Genomic DNA, 13,613 nt, shown 5'->3' with positions numbered 1-13,613 from the left:
TCTACTGTAAGATCTGATGTTTGTGCGTACAGTTTGCATTAAATTGCTGATGGTGTATGCATCTACTGTAAGATCTGATGTTTGTGGGTACAGCTGGCAGGAAATGTCAGATGGTGCATGCATCTACTATAAGATTGGATGTTTGTGGGTACAGTTGGCATGAAATGGCTGATGGTGTAAGCATCTACTGTAATATCTGATGTGTGTGGATACAGCTGGCATTAAATGGATGATGTTGCATGCATCTACCGTAAGATCTGATGTCTGTGGGTCTAGCTGGTATTAAATGGCTGATGTTGTATGCATCTACTGTAAGATATGATGTCTGTGGGTACAGTTGGCATTATATGGCTGATGGTGTATGCATCTACTGTAAGATTTGATGTTTGTGGGTACAGCTGGCATTAAATGGCAGATGGTGCATGCATCTACTGTGTGTGGGTACAGCTGGCATGAAATGGCTGATGGATATGCATCTACTTTAAGATCTGATTTTTGTGAGTACAGTTGGCATGAAATGGCTGATGGTTATGCATCTACTTTAAGATCTGATTTTGTGGGTACAGTTGGCATTAAATGGCTGATGGTGCATGCATCTACTGTAATACCTGATGTCTGTGGGTACAGCTGCCATGAAATGGCTGATGGATATGCATCTACTTTAAGATCTGATTTTTATGCGTACAGTTGGCATGAAATGGCTTATGGTTATGCATCTACTGTAAGATCTGATGTTGTGGGTACAGCTGGCATTAAATGGCTGATGGTGCATGCATCTACTGTAATAGCTGATGTCTGTGGGTACAGCTGGCATGAAATGGCTGATGGATATGCATCTACTTTAAGATCTGATGTCCGTGGGTACAGCTGGCATTAAATGGCTGATGGTGTAGGCATCTACTGTAAGATCTGATGTCCGTGGGTACATCTGGAATTAAATGACTGATGGTGCATACATCTACTGTAAGATATGATGTCTGTGGGTACAGCTGGCATTAAATGGCTGATGGTGTATGCATCTACTGTAATATCTGATGTCCGTGGGTACAGCTGGCATTAAATGGCTGATGGTGTAGGCATCTACTGTAAGATCTGATGTCCGTGGGTACATCTGGCATTAAATGACTGATGGTGCATACATCTACTGTAAGATCTGATGTCCGTGGGTACAGCTGGCATTAAATGACTGATGGTGCATACATCTACTGTAAGATATGATGTCTGTGGGTACAGCTGGCATTAAATGGCTGATGGTTATGCATCTACTGTAAGATCTGATGTTGTGGGTACAGTTGGCATTAAATGGCTGATGGTTATGTATCAACTGTAAGATCAGATGTTTGTGGGTACATCTGGCAATAAATGGCTGATGGTGCATGCATCTACTGTAAGATCTGATGTATGTGGGTCTAGCTGGCATTAAATGGCTGATGGTGTATGCATCTACTGTAAGATCCAATGTTTGTGGCTACAGCTGGCATGAAATGGCAAATGGTGCATGTGTCTACTGCTGTAATATCTGGTGTTTGTGGGTACAGCTGGCATTAAATGGCTGATGGTTATGTATCTACTGTAATATCTGGTGTTTGTGGGTACAGCTGGCATTAAATGGCTGATGGTGCATGCATCTACTGTAAGATCTGATGTTCGTGGGTACAGCTGGCATTAAATGGCTGATAGCTATGTATCTACTGTAAGATCGGATGTTTGTGGGTACAGCTGGAATTAAATGGATGATGGTTATGCATCTACTGTAAGATCTGATGTTTGTGGGTACAGCTGGCATTAAATGGCTGATAGTTATGTATCTACTGTAAGATCTGATGTTTGTGGGTACAGCTGTCATTAAATGGCTGATGGTGTATGCATGTACTGTAAGATCTGATGTTTGTGGGTACAGCTGGCATTAAATGGATGATGGTTATGCATCTACTGCAAGATCTGATGTTTGTGGGTACAGCTGTCATTAAATGGCTGATGGTGTATGCATGTACTGTAAGATCTGATGTTTGTGGGTACAGCTGTCATTAAATGGCTGATGGTGTATGCATGTACTGTAAGATCTGATGTTTGAGTGTAAAGTTGGGATTAAATGGCAGATGTTGTAGGCATCTACTGTAAGATCTGATGTTTGTGGGTACAGTTGGCATGAAATGATTGATGGTGCATGATTTCATGATTCAGGCAGAGCGTGCAATAAGTTGATAGGTAACTGTATCTATACCGAGAGCTGATATCTGGGTATAAAGACAACATAAAAGAGGACATGTAGCTGGTGTGGGCATGCAGCTTATACACAGTGTTTTTTAAGTTATATACTGTTCTGAGGGCTGTTTATTTGCATCTACTGTAAGATCTGATGTCTGTGGGTACAGCTGGCATTAAATGGCTAATGTGCATGCATCTACTGTAAGATCTGATGTCTGTGAGTACAGCTGCCATTAAATGGCTGATATTGTATGCATCTATTGTAAGATCTGATGTCTGTGGGTACAGCTGGCATTAAATGGCTGATGGTTATGTATCTACTCTAAGATCGGATGTTTGTGGGTACAGCTGGCATTAAATGGATGATGGTTATGCATCTACTGTAAGATCTGATGTTTGTGGGTACAGCTGACATAAAATGGCTGATGGTGTATGCATGTACTGTAAGATCTGATGTTTGTGTGTACAGCTGACATAAAATGGCTGATGGTGTATGCATGTACTGTAAGATCTGATGTTTGTGGGTACAGCTGGCATGAAATGGCTGATGGTGCATTGATCTACTGGGGGTACAGCTGGCATGAAATGGCTGATGGTTATGCATCTACTATAAGATCTGATGTTTGGGCATACATCTGGCATAAAGAATTGGGCACTAAATTGAGCATCAAGAGTATGAGAATATGTAGTACAATTCAAGCATGAAAATCTCACACCCATCATCCCTCTTGGCTATTTTTGTTTGCAACACAAACACATTTCTTGTCTAAAACAGACCCTGGTTTTTGCTATTTCTGCTTTTCTTAACTAGCTATTGTTTCTTCTGTATTTCATGGTAAAATAGTGACCACTGCTAAACAGAAATATATATATAAAAATATAACTTCTTGATGCTATATACAACCTACACAACTTTTTCAAGGATTCCTGAAATCACCACGAAAAATCCTCACAGAGGAAGAGTCAAGACAAGCCAGATGCCCTTTACACAGTGGGTTGAGGACATGAGGACAAATTCATTAGAAGACAACCCCCCCCCCCCCCCCCCCAGCTTGTTGTTAGCAAGATCTATGGTGGTGACTCATATTAAGATTGAAAAAATGAATCACACTATATATATATATAGTTTTATTTTTATTATTCTGTTTCTAAGACCACAAAAAAAAGTTAATAATTTGTCTGCGCTGGAGAAAAATAGGTTGCACTTAAAGGGACAGTAAAGTAAAAATTAAATATTCAACATTTAGATAGAACATGTCATTTTAAACAACTTTTTAATTTACTTCCGTTAACAAATTTGCTTGATTCTCATGTTATGCTTTCTTGAAGACTAAAGCTTGGTAGATTGATAGGAGCTTATCAGTGTGCACGTGTCTTTAGTATTCTATCGCAGCAGTGTTTACAGTTGTATGCAAAAGTTTAGGCACCCCTGACAATTTCCATGATTTTCATTTATAAATAATTGGGTGTTTGGATCAGCAATTTCATTTTGATCTATCAAATTACTGAAGGACACAGTAATATTTCAGTAGTGAAATAAGGTTTATTGGATTAACAGAAAATGTGCAATATGAAATTAGACAGGTGCATAAATTTGGGCACCCCAACGGAAATATTGCATCAATAGAGAGTAGAGACTCCTTTAGCAGAAATAACAGCCTCTAGACGCTTCGTATAGCCTGTAATGAGTGTCTGGATTCTGGATGAAGGTATTTTGGACTATTCCTCCTTGCAAAACATCTCCAGTTCAGTTAGGTTTTGATGGTTACTGAGTATGGACAGCCCGCTTCAAATCACCCCACAGATTTTTAATGATATTCAGGTCTGGGGACTGGGATGGCCATTCCAGAACATTGTACTTGTTCCTCTGCATAAATGCCAGAGTAGATTTTGAGCAGTGTTTTGGGTCGTTGTCTTGTTGAAATATCCAGCCCCAGTGTAACTTCAACTTTGTGACTGATTCCTCAACATTATTCTCAAGTATCTGCTGATATTGAGTGGAATCCATGCGACCCTCGACTTTAACAAGATTCCCAGTACCGGCACTGGCCACACAGCCCTACAGAATGATGGAACATCCACCAAATTTTACTGTGGGTAGCAAGTGTTTGTCTTGGAACGCAGTGTTCTTTTGCCACCATGCATAACACCCCTTGTTATGACTAAATAACTCAATCTTTGTTTTCATCAGTCCACAGCACCTTCTTCCAAAATGAAGCTGTCTTGTCCAAATGTGCGTTTGCATACCTCAAGCGACTCTGTTTGTGGCGTGTATGCAGAAAAGGCTTCTTCCAAATCACTCTCCCATACAGCTTATCCTTGTGCAAAGTGCACTGAACTGTTGAACGATGCACAGTGACACCATCTGCAGCAAGATGATGTTGTAGGTCTTTGGATGTGGTCTGTGGGCTGTTTTGACCGTTCTCACCATCCTTTGCCTTTGCCTCTCCGATATTTTACTTGGCCTGCCACTTCTGGCCTTAACAAGAACTGTGCCTGTGGTCTTCCCTTTCCTCACTATGTTCCTCACAGTGGACACTGACAGCTTAAATCTCTGTGATAGCTTTTTGTATCCTTCCCCTAAACCATAATGTTGAACAATCTTTGTTTTCAGGTCATTTGAGAGTTGTTTTGAGGCCCCCATGTTGCCACTCTTCAGAGAAGAGTCAAAGAGAACAACAACTTGCAATTGGCCACCTTAAATACCTTTTCTCATGATTGGATGCACCTGTCTATGAAGTTCAAGGCTTAATGGGCTCACCAAACCAATTGTGTGTTCCAATTAATCAGTGCTAGGTAGTTACAGGTATTCAAATCAAGAAAATGACAAGGATGCCCAAATTTATGCACCTGTCTAATTTCGTTTTGATGCATATTGCACATTTTTTGTTAATCCAATAAACCTCATTTCACTACTGAAATTTTACTGTGTCCTTCAGTTATTTGATAGATCAAAATGAAATTGCTGTTTTAAACACCCAATTATTTATAAATTAAAATAATGGAAATTGTCAGGGGTGCCTAAACTTTTGCATACAACTGTATGTATAACTGCTATAAACATTGCTGCAAACACTGGTGTCAGATGGATAAAGACACGTACACAGTCCTGAGCTCACCTAGGAGTGCTCTTTAAGAAATTGATAATAGAATGAAATTGGAATTATTTTTTTTAATTAAAGGGACAGGAAACCCCAAAATTTTCTTTCATGATTTCGATAAAAAATGCAATTTTAAACCACTTTCCAATTTACTTCTATTATCAAATTTGCTTCATTCTCTTGTTATCCATTGCTGGAGGAACAGCACTGCACTACTGGTAGCTAGCTGAACACATCCAGTTAGCCAGTCACAAGAAACAAATGTGTGCAGGCACCAATTAGCAGCTAGCTCCCACTAGTGTAGGATATGTGCGTATTATTTTTCAACAAGGGATACCAAGAGAACGAAGCGCATTTGAAAATAGAAATGAATGTAAAAGTGTCTTAAAATTACATCTGAATCATGCAAGTTTAATTTTGAATTTCCTATCCCTTTAATGTTCTATCCAATCCATTTAAGTTAATTTTGACTTTACTGTCCCGTTAAAAAGCCACAAACTAAAAAAATCTATTTATTATTTTATTATTTAGTTGTTATTATTATTTTTGGAGTCTGTTGCTTTAAGTGCAACATATTATTGCTTGTACATTGTCTATTTGAACTGTGTGGGGAAGCAAATCTTAGGTTTGCTTCTAAGACAACAATCTATTAGCGCTATGGCCGCCATCTGCTGTACTCGGCATAATTACTGAACGACTAGTGGGTGATCAGGCGTAGCAGAATCCCATCCAGTTACCTTCAGCCTCTGCTGTTAGATATATGACCACATTAGATTTCAGAATAGACTGAATCAGTTAAAGGGACCCTCAGGTCAAATTAAACTTTCATGATTCAGATACAGATGTAATTTTAAACAACTTTCCAATTTACTTTTGAGTCACCAGCTCCTACTGAGCATGTGCAAGAATTCACAGAATATACTTATATGCATTTGTGATTGGCTGATGGCTGTCACATGGTACAGGGGGAGCAGACATAGACATAACTTTGAAATTGGTTAGAAAAACATCTACTACTCATGTGAAGTTCAGACTAAGAGGCCCATTTATCAAGCTCCGCTGAGCTTGAAGGGCTGTGTTTCTGGCGAGTCTTCAGACTCGCCAGTAACAGCAGTTATGAAGCAGCGGTCTAAAGACCGCTGCTCCATAACCCTGTCCACCTGCTCTGAGCACGCGGACAGACATCGCTGCAATTTAACCCGATCGAGTATGATCGGGTTGATTGATACCTCCCTGCTGTCGGCCAATTGGTAGTGAGTCTGCAGGGGGCAGCGTTGCACCAGCAGCTCTTGTGAGCTGCTGATGCACTCTGAATACGGAGAGCGTATTGCTCTCCGCATTCAGCGAGGTCTTGCGGACCTGATCAGGTCCGCAAGACCTTTGATAAATTGGCCTCTAAGGGGCCGATTTATCAAGCTCCATATGGAGCTTATTGCCCCTGTTTCCGCACAAGCCTTCAGGCCCGACGGAAACAGAAGTTATGAAGCAGCGGTCTAAAGACCGCTGCTCCATAACTTGTCCACCTGCTCTAAGGCTGAAGACAGAAATCATCCCTATCGGATACGATCGGGTTGATTGACACCCCCTGCTAGTAGCCGATTGGCAGCGATTCTGCAGGGGGTGGCATTGCACCAGCAGTTCACAAGAACTGCTGGTGCAATGATAAATGCCGACAGCGTATGATGTCTGCATTTATCGATGTGCAGTGGACATGATACGCTACTTCGTATCATTTCCGCTTGCACTTATATAAATATGCCCCTAAGTGCTATGGCATTGTCTTGTTATCATGCAGTTGTTAATTATGCAAACCTACTGTGTTTAGTGGTCCTTTAAGTGTCTAGGTTTTTTTTTACATATATATTTTACTGGACAACCCTATAAAATTATGGGCTGTCCAGTTTAATATTAGACACCTGGCAACCCTAATTAGCACTGAGACCCAATTGATTTTGTTTTTCTAGAGCTGGATCCCTACTAGCCAAATACACAAGATCATAGACCCATCACTCAGAACAAGATTCCCAAATAAAAACACCTTAGAATACATACCTAGAATGACTCTAACTCTGAGTATCCTTGAAATCTAGAAGTGGAGAAATAAGCCCAGACTCAGACCCATACAAATCTAAATATACGCTACGCTGACAGTACTATTAAACAGGGCTGTTCAACAAGCCACCCATAGACCAAATGATGCCTAAGTTATTACATTTGTCTTCAAATAAATTAACATGTCATCAAAGTCTGAACATTGTTAGAACAGATTAACACCTTGTTTGCTGCAAATGTTTTTCAGAGGTCAAACTCTACACTTTTGATTTTTTAGAGGAGCCAAGCCATATTTGAGTCTATAGATGACAGGACTTGCCACTATCACTGTGTTAACAAAGCCTCAATTGTTTGGCTTTAGCAGAGAAGAGAAGATAACAAACTGTAAATTTTGGACATATAGGTTAGGCGTTTGAAGCCCGCCTTGTACTCTTTTACTTTTCAGGACTGGAAAATCCACAATTATAAGACTTAATTTACAAGGGAAGAGCAAAATAAATAATGAAAGTATATTACAAAGTTGGTCTACTATGCATAATTAACCATATTATATTACAATCTCAGAATTGTTCACTGTCCCTTTAATGTCGATTTCGAGGATTCCTTTCACTGCTCCCCTACAGAGAAAGTTTAGGTGAGTGCTCTGCAATTTATTATTGTATCACCTCCAAGCATTAAGAGTTCCAGCTTCCCTAAATTTACAAGGCACGCCCTTTATAACATGTCCAGTTCTCTACCCAAGAGGAAGCGTTTAAATGGACGCAGAATGAGATCAGTGAGGACCTCACTTATATTTTGAGTTTTATGTGGAGAAACAAAAAAAACACGTTTAGCTTTGCAGGGACAGTCTTGGTACAATTATCAAAGAAAAAAGGCTGTCCCTGCAAGGTCTCCCATATAAATAATGAGTTCTTTGCTATGTAAAAGTTCACAATAGAGTACAAGTATACAGGCAGAGCCTTGTACAAATCAAATTACGCTGTTTTCAGGACACTGTACCTTAAAATCGCTGTTATTTTTATATGCATAGGTTGACTTTCAGAGTAATTAGTAATTTAAAGGGACAGTCTACGCTAAAATTGTTATTGTTTAAAAAGATAGATAATGCCTTTACCTCCCATTCCCCAGCTTTGCACAACCAACACTGTTCTATTAATATACTTTATAACATTTAAACCTCTAAATTTCTGCCTGTTTCTAAGCCACTACAGACAGCCTCTTATCACATACTTTTTTATTTGATTTTCACAACAGGAGACTGCAAGTTCATGTGGGCCATATAGATAACATTGTGCTCATGCCCAAGGAGTTATTTAAGAGTTAGCACAACACAGTACTAAATGCAAATCAATAGATAATGAATATAAAGTCATGTGATCAGGGGGCTTTCAGAAGATGCTTAGATACAAGGAAATCACAGAGGTAAAAAGTATATTAAAATAACTGTGTTGGTTATACAAAACTGGGGAATGGGTAAAAAGGGATTATCCTATTATATAAAAGGCCAAGTGTGTTTGTCCGAAGCTGTCATGCACAGTAGAGACAACATGAGGACAAACACACCTGGCCTTTGAGTCCTACTCCCTAGCTGATCTGCGGCAGAAGTGGGCATGGCCGGGTGTGAGCGGAGGGTGTGGCCGGCATGGGGGGCGTGACCAGGCGTGAATGGTCGTGAAGGGGGCGTGGCCGGGCGCAGTCGCGAGATAGAGAGATAGAGAGGGGGGAGAGATAGAGAGAGAGGAGGAGAGAGAGAGGAGGGGAGAGAGGAGAGGAGAGGGAAAGAGAGGAGAGGGGGGAGAGAGGAGAGGAGAGGGGGAGAGAGGAGAGGAGAGGGGGAGAGAGGAGAGGAGAGGGGGTAGAGAGGAGAGGAGAGGGGGGAGAGAGGAGAGGGGGGAGAGAGGAGAGGAGAGGGGGGGGGAGAGGAGAGGAGAGGGGGGAGAGAGGAGAGGGGGGAGAGAGGAGAGGGGGGAGAGAGGAGAAGGGGGAGATTGAGGAGAGGGGAGAGAGGGGGAGAGAGAGAGGAGGGGAAAGAGAGAGAGAGAGAGAGAGAGAGAGAGAGAGGAGGGGAGAGAGAGAGGAGGGGGAGAAAGAGAGGAGGGGGATAGAGAGAGAGGAGAGGGGAGAAAGAGAGGAGGGGGGAGAGAGAGAGGAGGGGGAAGAGAGACAGGAGGGGGAGAGAGAGAGGAGGGGGGAGAGAGAGAGGAGGGGGGGAGAAAGAGAGGAGGGGGGAGAAAGAGAGGAGGGGGGGAGAGAGAGAGGAGGGGGGAGAGAGAGGAGGGGGGAGAAAGAGAGGAGGGGGGAGAGAGAGAGGAGGGGGGAGAGAGAGGAGGGGGGAGAAAGAGAGGAGGGGGGAGAGAGAGAGGAGGGGGGAGAGAGAGAGGAGGGGGGGGGGAGAGGAGGGGGAGAGAGAGAGGAGGGGGGAGAGAGGAGGGGGGAGAGAGAGAGAGAGGAGGGGGGGAGAAAGAGAGGAGGGGGGAGAAAGAGAGGAGGGGGGGAGAGAGAGAGGAGGGGGGAGAGAGAGGAGGGGGGAGAAAGAGAGGAGGGGGGGGAGAGAGAGAGGAGGGGGGAGAGAGAGGAGGGGGGAGAAAGAGAGGAGGGGGGAGAGAGAGAGGAGGGGGGAGAGAGAGAGGAGGGGGGGGAGAGGAGGCGGAGAGAGAGAGGAGGGGGGGAGAGAGGAGGGGGGAGAGAGAGAGAGGAGGGGGAGAGAGAGAGGAGGTGGGGAGAGAGAGGAGGGGGGAGAAAGAGAGGAGGGGGGAGAGAGAGAGGAGGGGGGGAGAGAGAGAGGAGGGGGGGGAGAGGAGGGGGAGAGAGAGAGGAGGGGGGGGAGAGAGGAGGGGGGAGAGAGAGAGAGGAGGGGGGAGAGAGAGAGGAGGTGGGGAGAGAGGAGGGGGAGAGAGAGAGGAGGGGGGAGAGAGAGAGGAGGGGGGGAGAGAGAGAGAGGAGGGGGAGAGAGAGAGGAGGGGGGAGAGAGAGAGGAGGGGGGAGAGAGAGAGAGAAGAGGGGAGAGAGAGAGGAGAGGGGAGGGAGAGAGGAGGGGGAGAGGAGAGGGGGTAGAGAGGAGAGGGGGGGGAGAGAGGAGGGGAGAGAGAGAGGAGAGGGGGGAGAGAGAGAGGAGGGGGAGAGAGAGAAGAGGGGGAGAAAGAGAGCTCAAAAGAGAGGGGGAGAGAGAGCACAAAAGAGATGGGGAGAGAGAGAGCACAAAAGAGAGGGGGAGAGAGAGCGCAAAAGAGATGGGGGAGAGAGAGAGAGCAAAAGAGAGGGGAAGAGGGTCAAAGAGAGGGGGGTGAGTGCAAAAGAGAGGGGGAGATAGAGAGCGCAAAAGAGAGGGGGAGAGAGAGCGCAAAAGAGAGGGGGAGAGGGGGAGAGAGCAAAAGAGGGGGGAGAGAGAGAGCACAAAAGAGAGGGAGGAGAGAGCGCAAAAGAGATCGGGGAGAGAGAGAGAGCAAAAGAGAGGGGGAGAGAGAGCGCAAAAGAGATGGGGGAGAGAGCAAAAGAGAGGGGGAGAGAGAGTGCAAAAGAGATGGGGGAGAGAGAGCGCAAAAGAGAGGGGGAGAGAGAGCGCAAAAGAGAGGGGGAGACAGAGCAAAAGAGAGGGGGAGAGGGAGAGCGCAAAAGAGAGGGGGATAGAGAGAGTGCAAAAGAGAGGGGGAGAGAGAGCGCGCAAAACAGAGGGGGAAGAGAGCACGCAAAAGAGAGGGGGGGAAGAGAGCATGCAAAAGAGAGGGGGGAGAGAGAGAGAGCAAAAGAGAGGGGGGAGAGAGAGAGAGCAAAAGCGGGGGGAGAGAGAGAGAGCGCAAAAGAGAGGGGGAGAGAGAGCTCAAAAGAGAGGGGGGAGAGAGAGCACAAAAGATAGGGGGGAGAGAGAGTGCAAAAGAGAGGGGGGAGAGAGCGCAAAAGAGAGGGGGGGAGAAAGAACACAAAAGAGGGGGGAGAGAGAGAGCGCAAAAGAGGGGGAAGAGAGAGAGCGCAAAAGAGGGTGGAGAGAGAGGGGGAGAGAGCGCAAAAGAGATGGGTGAGAGAGAGAGCACAAAAGAGATGGGGGAGAGAGAGAGCGCAAAAGAGAGGGGGAGAGAGAGCGCAAAAGAGGGGGGGAGAGAGAGAGCACAAAAGAGAGGGGGGAGAGAAAGCGCAAAAGAGAGGGGGGAAAGAGAGAGCGCAAAAGAGAGGGGGAGAGAGAGACAGAGCTCAAAAGAGAGGGGGAGAGATCTCAAAAGAGAGGGGGAGAGAGAGAGCAAAAGAGAGGGGGAGGGAGAGAGCGCAAAGGGTGGGACCACTGTACTGCAAAAAATGGCCCGTGTGAACGGGCTTTAGGACTAGTCTATATTTAAAACAATAAAAATTCTATTGTAGACTGTCATTTTAAGTATTTTGATGAAACCTCGCAAACTTTTAACTTGAGAGAAAAAATAGTGAGCTCTGTAGGGCGAAAATGTTAAGATAATTACGCTTGGATTTGAGAGACAATTTCATACACTTTCATGAAACATCCATGTTCAGCCCATGCCCATTTTAGGAAAAAACAACAATTATGCTCTGTATTTTGTACTTATAAGTTCGATTTTCTATGTGTTTTTGCACATCCAGTGTACTTAAATTGCAATACAATATTTAATACGATTTATTCCCGTGTCATTTACATACAAATTTTACGTTTTTGATCAAATATGATTTTTCGGTGAACAATCTTGTTACAATGTTTTCATGCACTGTAACAATACCATTTTTGCCTGCATATTTTTGTGTTGATAGTTTAACTTCATTTTGTATGATATTTAAAATTACTATTTTCAATGAACACTTTTGTAATCTATGCATCTCCTTCCCAAACAAAAATGCAGTATACACTTACTTTAGTAAGACACCATTTTTTAGGGTAAAAAGTGGCTTTAGATCATTCCACCAGGGAAATAGAAGTACTGGCGAGCATTCTTAAATAATATCGCCACCCCCTGGACCTTCACATTATTGGGCCCTGTGTTGTGCTTGACAGTGAACTTTCCCTGAAACATCATATATTAGCTACTGTCCAAACCGTATTTAAAGAATATTACCAGGATCAAGCACGATTCCTGCAGAGAATCCTCCCACAATGGTGGCATTGCATTTGGACTATTACAATGCACTTTATTATGGTGCCTCAGATAAATTACTCCATCGCCTTCAGATGGTACAAAACGCCACAGCAAGGCTTCTAACTGGCCTATCACGATTTTGCCATGTGATACCCATCCACCGCTCCCAACACTGGTTGCCAATAGAATGGCACATACTAGTCACAATAGGCCTGCTATCCTACAAAGCTCTGCAGCATCAGAGACCAAGCTTTCTAAAAGAATTACTGTCCCAATTCGCACTCTTCAATCTGCTCATGCCCTGAAGCAAAAATGTGATGTTTGAGCTTTTAGCCATGTCGTGACGTCCCATCTCTATGGAACACTCTCCCCAGCATTGTGAATGGAGCCACTTCCCTGGACAATTTTAAACAATGACTCAAGACCTACTTGTTTACAAGCCTTTCAAGACTACAATCTCTAACATCTAACCCTCTTATGTAAATGTACAATGAGCAGGAGAAACTATATACGCTGTTATTATTATCTGTCCCTAATTGGTCACTGCTTAGAAGATAAGATACAGGTTTCTTTCAAGGAATATGCCCCCAGACCGAAAAACTAATTTTAATCACATAATTTACACTTTTAAACACTTTTCCACATGCATTTTGTATGCAAAGCTTATGCACTCTATATAATGCTTCATTGCCAATACATATTATGCATGTATATAAATATCCCTTTAAAGTGAATGTAGTTTAATGAATAAGTGCCCGGTAACTAAAAATAATCTTAAAAACAAGGGCACTTACAAAGGCGCTTATTTTTTTAAATTCCTCACCTTTGCGTTATGATAAACATAATGCTGATCCCCCACTCACAGCTACTGCTTTCTTTAGCATATCGATGACTAATCCGGGTTTCTCCAATCGTTGTGTGCCCCCTTTGGTGTCCAGTTCCTGGGGCACGCAACGATTGGAGGAAGCCGGATCGTCATCGATATGCTAATGAAACAAACATGGTCTCACCACATTTCTTTCTTATCTTGTACCAAGGACAAATGTCCACAGTTTCTTAACTTTTACATAAACAATCTTATGTCTGAAGTTCTGTAACTTTCCACTGATTATGTTGCAATAAGGGAGCGTGTATGAAGACCCTCTGTGTCAATTTACAATGTATGTAATGTATACTACAA

Source organism: Bombina bombina, chromosome 10, assembly GCF_027579735.1.
Source record: "Bombina bombina isolate aBomBom1 chromosome 10, aBomBom1.pri, whole genome shotgun sequence".
Lineage (NCBI taxonomy): Eukaryota > Metazoa > Chordata > Amphibia > Anura > Bombinatoridae > Bombina > Bombina bombina.
Note: the sequence above shows the minus strand (reverse complement) of the source record.